The sequence below is a fragment of the Triticum aestivum genome, chromosome 2B, assembly GCF_018294505.1.
Source record: "Triticum aestivum cultivar Chinese Spring chromosome 2B, IWGSC CS RefSeq v2.1, whole genome shotgun sequence".
NCBI lineage: Eukaryota > Viridiplantae > Streptophyta > Magnoliopsida > Poales > Poaceae > Triticum > Triticum aestivum.
Window position 1 is genome coordinate 101,873,085 of NC_057798.1, and position 9,095 is coordinate 101,882,179.

The following is a 9,095-nucleotide window of genomic DNA, read 5'->3' on the forward strand; positions in this document are numbered from 1 at the left end:
ATATGTTCGTCTTGTGAATGAAAACAATGTTTGTTCTTTTTCTTTTCAAGAGGCACAACTGTGTCTTTCGTGGAAACAAACCTATGCCTTCACAAGAAGCAAACCTGTGTTTCGCATGGAGGAAAAAAATGCATTTTCCCGTGCCGAGAGACACAGTTGTGCTGCTCGCAGAAGCAAACTTGTGCCTCCATGATAACCAATTATGTGCCTCTCGCGGAAGAATAAAAACCTTATTTTTTTTTGTGGAAAAAAAACTTGTGCCTCCTCCAAAACAAAAACTTCTCCAAATCTTGGCAAAACCAGACAAAACTGGAAAGCGAGAAAACCTGATAAAAAAAACCATATCAACCTCAAAAACACGTTCAGAAAATAAGAAAATAAATCCCAAGAAGCGCCCAACACGCGATACGTAATGCGCTCTTAGCCAACCAAAACTAATGGCTCCCGCGAAGAGTACCCCTCACATGAAGTAGTTTTTTCGTGTTGCTTAGATTAGTAATCAACATCTGCATGGTTTTTTCTTAAATCTAAACCGCTCACATGAAGGCTGACAAGCCACCCTGTTGTTTCTATTTCATCTTTAGCTTACAGCTTAAGTCGAGCCATTTTGTTTCAATCGATTGATTCATGCATGTGATGTGTCAAACTGTTGTTGACTTTATTCATGTGTCGTCCTTCAGATGCAGCAACATGGGGCCAATGTTAGACCCATTGTTGGTGTTGGTGCCATTGAGGTTGATGATGACGATGTGGTTACCCCAAAAAGTCGCAGAGTCACCAAGGAGAGAAGTACCCAGATCTTGAATCATATTGTAAAATGGCAAGACTAGCCGGATCGTGCAACTTCTGCTCTTGTTTGTTTTCTGCTGAAAGTGTTGGAGGCTTGTGGTACTAAACTTGTGTTGAAATTGATGTTGATTACTCTTTGTGTGTTGTTCCCAGTTGTAGACTTTGCAATGCAATGAAATTCTTCAACCAGAGTGGCATGCCATCATCTATGTTGTCCCCAGTGTTAGGACGCTTGTGCTTGCGTTTGAACTCGTGTTGAAATTGATGCCGGTTACTTCTTGTTTGTGTGTTGTCCGCAGTGGCATATGCCATGATCTATGTATGATTTTCTCCTTATCTATTTAACTTCCTTGTTGGTTCGTTTGGAAGTGTGAACTGCTGCAATGTATGCAGTAGCTCATTCATGCCCACCCTGAGCAGAGCATGCCAACGGGTTGAGACTTGGACCAATAAAACAGTACTAGCTGAATGTCCGTGCGTTGCCACGGAACAATGAAATTAGACACATACACATTGATCAGACATAGCTCCACGTGAGACTCCGGATGGCCCTAAAGACCCGATGATTTTCGGGCGAGTCTCTGAGTGAGTCCAGAAGCTACCAATGCGTTCACATTGAATTGCAGTGTAGTTGAATGCAGTGAACATGCAGGCCGAACACCGCAATAGCGAATGTCTCACGATAAACATCTATCTTGGTCTTTTCCCATTTTTCTCTAGAATGATCATCATCAGCCGGCTCTTTTACTTTGGTTCGTTGTGCCTCAAGATTATCAGTATTAATAAGGTTGGGTGTTGGCTACTCCCAACTGAGGCGGGTTCGGCCGCTCCTGCTCTCATGACAACAGATGATCCTATGGCTTGCGTCGGTGCCATCGGCGAGTAGGTCATGGTCATCTCGGCCCTTCGGCGCAATTTTTTGGAGCACGCGACTAACCTGTGCCCGACATGTAATGCAAGCCAGATGAACCCTGCTACATGTCAATCTTTGTTGGGTTGGACGTGGATGATCACAACCACTGTGACTTTGGCGACGACACATGCTTCTCTTCCACTCCCACTATGCGTACCATCATTATGGCCCTACCTTTTCATATTGCCATATGCGCAAACATAATTCAGAAAATTCTTTGATACATACAGGTTCACAATTTGCTCGAGTTTCTGCAAAATTGAAGGAATATATGAATATATAAGAGTCATACGATAAAAAAATCATTTCTTATCATTAGGGTATTGCAGATCAATACAAAAAACTACTCCAAAATTTAACTGCTAGCAGCCCAAGGCCTTTCCGACCGAACATGCGAGTGTAAAACATTTTATGAACAAAATAGTACATAAGGTAAGAATATCAAATCATAACCTCACCATCTAAATTTACATATTATGTTTTCTTTGAGACTTCAACGTGTTCTGTTTGATTCATTGTAAAGACAACAAACTTTGTGTATGTTATTAAATTATTAATAATCTGTGACCACCCTATCGGTGCGAGTTTTGTCGAAAGAGACAATATTTCCATAACCTTACCTTTCCCAACGAACTATGACCAAACAAGCCTTTTTTAAACAAAAAAGTGAAGCCTTTTTTTTGCGGGCAAGAACAATGAAGCCTTTGATTGTGCACCTGCACTTTACAATCTTTAAGGAGCTAAATAAATAGATACTTATATGTCATGCAAATAATATGAACGGAACTTACAAAACTGTCAAGTTGATGCAGAATATAAATTAGGACTATGCATGCCATGCAATGCCTATATGTAACAAGCTAGCCAGCATCATTTCACAATTCATCCACATGTCCATGTTCATATGCCTAAGCAGTGAATAACAGTTTTGTGGCTCTACTGATTGCATCAAAAGAGGCAGTTTTTACAAACAACATGAAAATAAAAAGTACTCTCGATATGGCAAGGTTCAAATAACATAAGACAATCTTTCACAATGCAAACACTGACCTAATATGATACATAAAATTTCAGCTACATAGAAGGTTGGTTCCAAACTGAACCAAGAAGAAAATAAAAGAAAAACTCAATAGTATTTAAACATCATTCCTCATTTACTGTCTTTCTCTCCAAAGGGTGCTAAAAATCCTACAAAATTTGTTTTGCATATATCATCAAGGCCACGAAATATCCCTCCCTGAGAACACCATAGAAGCAAAAAGAATTGCTCACTCAGCAACCTTATTGTCCACATATTTTGAAGAACATCATGGCTTGCCTCACAACGCTTAGTTAATGCGATCTCCATGTGGTGAATGGAAAAACTGTTTTTTATCTCTGCATTATAGATTAAATTGAAATGACATGAGAAGATTTTTATTGCTTGATACATCTCAAAAGTTTCCTCTTACAGGAGTACCTTCCTGAAATTAATTTGGGTACTATCATGTTTGTCATTAAAGGCAAGTAAAGAAGAGATAAATGTACAAGTTTCTCAAAGAGCCTTTGACATTTCTACTGGAGGCATTTTCAAGGGCTTTACAGCAAATGACAAATACCGCTTGGATTTGTTTGCGTTTAATAATCCTGCATTATGTGATAAAAACAGACTTGATATTACTATTTCTCAAAGAGCCTTTGTCACTCAGGAACTTCAGTATATACACCCAAAGGATGAAACAAACTTAATCTTACTTTTTCTTCGTACGTGTGAATATATAATTCAGAGCTATAGATATGGGCTTAAAATACACTATGATCCTAACCAGACAAAATGATAAACAATGGGGCAATATTTCTTTTTCCTTACCTTGATACCTCAGCAGCCAAACTACTATTCCTCTGCATCCAAGTTGCAACCACAACCTACAGAAACGGATCACGTTACCTCCTACAGTCCTTGTATCCCATATAACTATAACTAAAGTTACTTTCTAATGCCGGTGAAGTTTAAGTTTCCAAGCTTGTAGTGACAAAGCAAAAACATCAGCATCCTTCAACTGATTACCTTGTAGTTAAGTAGAGATGATTTCGAAAAGAAAATGTGGGATGTTGTATCTGGGCCTCACCCGAACACAAGCCATTTTTTTCTCTTGCAAAAACTGTATATATTCCCTGCAACAACCTGCAATAGAAAATGGTGTCAAGGAAGAGACAACTTAATGGGTTGCTGCTTATATAAGAAATAAGCATCAAGGTATGTGGAGTCCTTTTTTTGAAAGCTGGAACACAATTATTTATTTGCAACTCCAGTTAGAACTTAGAACCCAACTGGATGTAACAAAATGTCTGAAGAGAAAAACACATAAAAATTGACCAAAGAACCAGAATTGAGCACAGCCCTAGTGTTGCATGTTCGAAAGGGTAATCATTAAAACTCTAAGGTAGACCCCTCATGAATCAAGGCCCACACAATAGTCAATTTCAGTAGAAGCGTATACAAATCCTAATTCTACTTAGTGAGGTCATCAGGTGGTATATAAGCGTATATAAATGCATGTAGCTCCTTGATTGTAATCACCTTGAGTTGAAGAAATATAAACATAGCTTGTAACTATCGTGACTTGAAGAATTTTGAATAACAGGCAGCTTACCTGCCAATGGCTATAAAATCAGCTTTCATATACGTGTTTCTTGCTAATCCATCAATCAAGAGACTCATCAATCAATCCAGTGACTCGAGCTAGCTTTGACTACCTACGCTACTATAAGATCATTCCTTCACAAGGCATGTCAGGTTTCCTATGTGCACGTATTGCTGTCTGCCAAAGGTACGGCCAGGTGAAATATTGGTTTCAGAATTTTATACCCTGACATGACCCTGTTTGTTAAGAGGGACAACTGAAACATTGGTTTCAGTATTTGCTACTGGTTCATATATCTTGACCAAGGATCAACTTGACATGACCCTGTTTGTTCTGCACGCACGGCATGAACATGACGAAAACGTGAAGGAGAGGATCGATATTGACGCACCTGTAACATCACGTACTGAAGTCAGGGTTATGGCCCTCCCTGCCGCACGTGCCCTCACCGCAGCCACCACCGCCTGCCTGCGATGATGATGATGACGCGAATCTGGCATGGTCGCCTGGAAGACGATGGTGACTGCGGGATGAACTGATCAAGGAGGAGCTAGAAACCCCTGCCCATGGCCGTCACCTTCCTGCAGATGTTAAGATAGTAGTACTGAATCATGACCTAAACCAGTAATCTAGCCGGGTTGCAGTAAGCACGTCTTGCGGGTCAGCGACCTTGGTTCCAGCTGATGGCTCCGGCAAGTGTAGGAGGGCCATGAGCCTCGGTGGTTGCCGACTTCCCTGTCTGCCGCGGAAGTCACACGACGGGGAAAGGGGATGGCGGGCAGAGACGACGTAGGGTCGACGGCGGGAAAGCGAGAGGTCGTGGGTGAGAGGACAGAAGGATCCGTCCGTCCTCATCGCATTGGCCGAGTCGAGCGACGAAGGAAGAGGCCGGCAGCTGCGATTTTCTGGGGAGAGACGTGGGGCTTGGGGGCCGATGGGGGCGTGGGAGGTGGGAGACGTGCGCATGTGGTGTGGGTCGTTTTTTTCCTTTTCTTCTGAGTTTCAGTTTTCACATCAACGTGCGAGTGCCAAGAAACATGGATCACACGAGGTGGGCCCGTGGGGGAGTAGCGAAGGATGGATCCTACATTGAGAAGGAGGTCGAACCATCACGACGTTCGATTCTCCTTTAATAATAGAGATTCTTTTTGCTCTAGATTTGGTTTATGGTGATTAATCCCAAGAAATAACATGCCAAAAAACAGAGAACCTGATTAAAGTGATTATTTGTACTTGTAAAATAGTCATAGACCGTCGACCTGAGCCAAGTTTAGCTAGCTTCTTAAAACACGTTCGTGCACTCGATTCATGCAGGAGCATGTATTGTGTTAGCTGAACGTACGTACGCATCTCTTCAATATAAATATATGTACACATGGCCTATGGACTCGCCTCTCTTTTATTTTACCCCGACCTGGACGATACGCATCTCTTCAATATAAATATATGTACACATGGCCTATGGACGTATACTGTCGCCTCTCTTTTTACCCCGACCTTGACGATGGTAACCGATCTTGACGACGAACAACCAACTGAAGCCAGGCCCGTCCGAGGCAAAGCCCAACCAAGCCCACAACTTGACCGAAGCACTAGCCAGGTTTTAGGTGAATTTTACCTAAAAATGGCCCAAATTTAGGTAAAAAATGGCTAAACTTGTCAGATCTCACAATTCATCCCTCTAGGCCAGAATCCATCATTTCAGGCGACAATTAGGCAGCTTTGCTTGGTTTCGGGCAAAGTTTTCAGGCCGGCTGCCTCGCAGGAGCCTTGCGGTAGCTAGTTGTTTGGGTCAATCAACCTCTGTGTATGGGCCAACCATAGTGCATGCACTTCGGCCTGTTGCGCTTGGGTCTGGAACGCTTTGTGTCTCTTTGTGTCTCTCGTGGAAGCAAACAAGTGCCTCCGCAAAATCAAACTTATGCCTCTTGTGGCAGAAAAAAACGTGTTTTCCCTTTTTGAGAGGCGCAGCTATGCCTCTCGCGGAAACAAACTTGTGCCTCCATAATAAGCAAACTTGTGCCTCTCGTAAAAGCAAAAATACACATGTTTTTTTTCCTTTTTGAGAGGCACAACTACGCGTCTTGCGAAAAGAAATCTATGCCTCCAAGAGAATCAAATATGTTCCTCACGTGAATAAAAAAATGTTTTTTTCTTTTCGAGAGGCACAACTGTGTCTCTTGTGGAAACAAACCTATGCCTTCACAAGAAGCAAACCTGTGTTTCGCATGGAGGAAAAAAATGCATTTTCCCGTGCTGAGAGACACAGTTATGCCGCTCGCGAAAGCAAACTTGTGCCTCCATGATAACCAGTTATGTGCCTCTTGCAGAAGAAAAAAAACCTTATTTTTTTGTGGAAAAAACCTTATGCCTCCTCCAAAACAAAAAAATTCTCCAAAATCTTGGCAAAACCAGACAAAACTGAAAAGCGAGAAAACCTGAAAAAAAAACCATATCAACCTCGAAAACACGTTCAGAAAATACGAAAATAAAATCCCAAGGAGCGCCCAACAGGCGATACGTAGTGCGCTCTTAGCCAACCAAAAGTGACGACTCCTGCAAAGAGTACCCCTCACTTAGTTGTTCTCTTGTGGGTCGAACCGATTATTAGTGGTTTCGTCCGGTTTTAGTGGGGATAAAGCCTACCGAGTGGGTTGGGCCATTTTCAAGCCGTACTAATGTGGGATATATATATATGTAATAAAAACTTTATGAATTTTGAATACCTTTTCTAATATAAAGAATGTTCATTGATTTTAGAAATAGTTGTAAAATTTTCAAAAAAAGTTAGCAAATTTAAAAATAGTCCATAATTTCAACAAATATTCTCTAGTTCTGTAAAGGGCTCAGGAATTTAAATAATGTTCATGGATTCTTTAATGTTCACTAACTAAAAAATGTTCAAGAATGAAAATTCTTCATGAATATAAAATTATTTTTGAATTGTACTTTATGTAAATAATTTTGAATTTCTTCATGAATTTAAAAAATGTTGTTGGGTTAATAAAGTAATCATGTATTTAGTAAATGTCCATGCTTTTTTGAAAGGAAAAAAAACGCATAAAAAAAACTCCTTCTTCTAAACTTAGCCAGTCCAAAGTATTTTTAAAATGTACGATAATTCTTAATACACATGATCATTTTTTAATGTACATTTTATGCAGTGATTTTCTTTAAAACACATAATGAATATGTTTTTATTTATAATTTAAATTTATAATATTTTTAATTATGTAGCTCCTAAAAAAGAACTGACGACTTTTTGGTTGAAAAACCCAACTAATAAGCTGAAGTGAAAATGATAAAAAAAACACTTTGAAAAACACATTTTGAAATGTCAAAATATTCAGAAAAAAGGTGTGTGTGGACATTTCCATATTTTATGTGTGTGCAGAAAGTTTCACGGGAAGACAATTTTTTGTGGCCTGTGCAAAAAAGACAAAAAATTGTGTCACGAAACGCTATTTAGACGCACTAAAATTTGTCTTTTTTGCTGGGACAAAATAAAAGACTTTTTTTATAAAACTTTGTCCCACAGACATATTTTTGCGAACATGTATGCACACAATTTCGTTTTAAATTTTTTGACATCACAAAATGTGTTTAAAGTACATTTTTGAAAAGCGGGTTCATATTTACCCGTGTTCAAGATGTGCAGATTCGAAAGTGCACAAGTTATACAATGGCAACATAATATATAGTGATGTCAAAAGTTTGTTATAAAACCTGTCAAAAGTTGGTGATCTGCCAAAAGAAGATCTTAGTCAGGTGTTGGACTTATAAAAATATAGTCATTTCATAAGTTGGAATGTCATAAACACTCGTATGTCGAAATGAAACCTCCATGCTCGATCCTTATATACAAGAAAAATAGAAATAATATATTTTACAATGTTACTGCAAGAGAAAATCAACCATTTGCATGCATTGGCCACGTTGAGACAAAGCACCTTCAGGCAAGGGTAGTTATCACTTCTCCACTTTCTCTATACAGAAAGGTGTTTTTCCACATAAGCAAAATATATATTTTGTTAGGGAAAAACTTCTTTTGCAACATTGAGTTCTAACATGCAACCATCAAGGAAAGCAAATCGACATGGAAGATGAACCCATGACATGGTTGTTCATAAGTAGGTAACTTGTACTATGGTGTCATTGTGGAGGTACCAGTTCAGTGAGAGATAGTGCAGATGCATAACATGGATGTACATCACGCTATAAGATGAAAACTTCCTAAGATTCACATATAAAAATGAAGATGTGGAAACCATAGAGCATTTTCATTTCATAACACCAACCTAGCTATTTTCCTGCTTGGTATCGAAACTTTATTATTTGTAGCTGGATTAACATCAGTTCAACAGATACGGTGCTCAAACCTCATATTCCACGGCAGGACTTTAAATTACAGAACACAAAGAATTCTAGCGGAAAACAACTCTGTTAGTATGGAAGAACAAATACAAGTAAATTAGACTATCAAATTTGGTGATGAGAACTCAAAATTTTTTCAAGCAGTAGCTATGGAAAGATATAGAAAAAATTGCATCTCTACTCTGAAAACGGATGATGGAACTGTCGTGGATGACCACTCAAGTAAGGCATCGGTTTTGTTTGAAGCATTCAAAAAGCGCATGGGTACTACGAGCAAGCCACACATGAGGTTTAATCTTTCCAGCTTGCTTCGCTCGCAAGTAGACTTTGATAGTCTAACTGTCCCCTTCACGCACAATGAAATCAATGATGTTGTCAAAAATATGCCTCCTGAC

General features: G+C 39.6%; 1 long non-coding RNA gene across 1 annotated transcript; it reads right to left on the bottom strand.

Annotated features, from left to right (window-relative positions):
- Positions 1-1,500: 1,500 nt before the first annotated feature.
- On the bottom strand, positions 1,501-5,239 carry LOC123040645 (uncharacterized). The gene is made up of 4 exons (XR_006418220.1): positions 4,996-5,239; positions 4,718-4,907; positions 3,750-3,866; positions 1,501-3,607 (listed from the first exon to the last, which is right to left on the bottom strand). It is a non-coding gene; the product is annotated as an uncharacterized lncRNA (long non-coding RNA).
- Between the last annotated feature and the right edge of the window lie 3,856 nt (positions 5,240-9,095).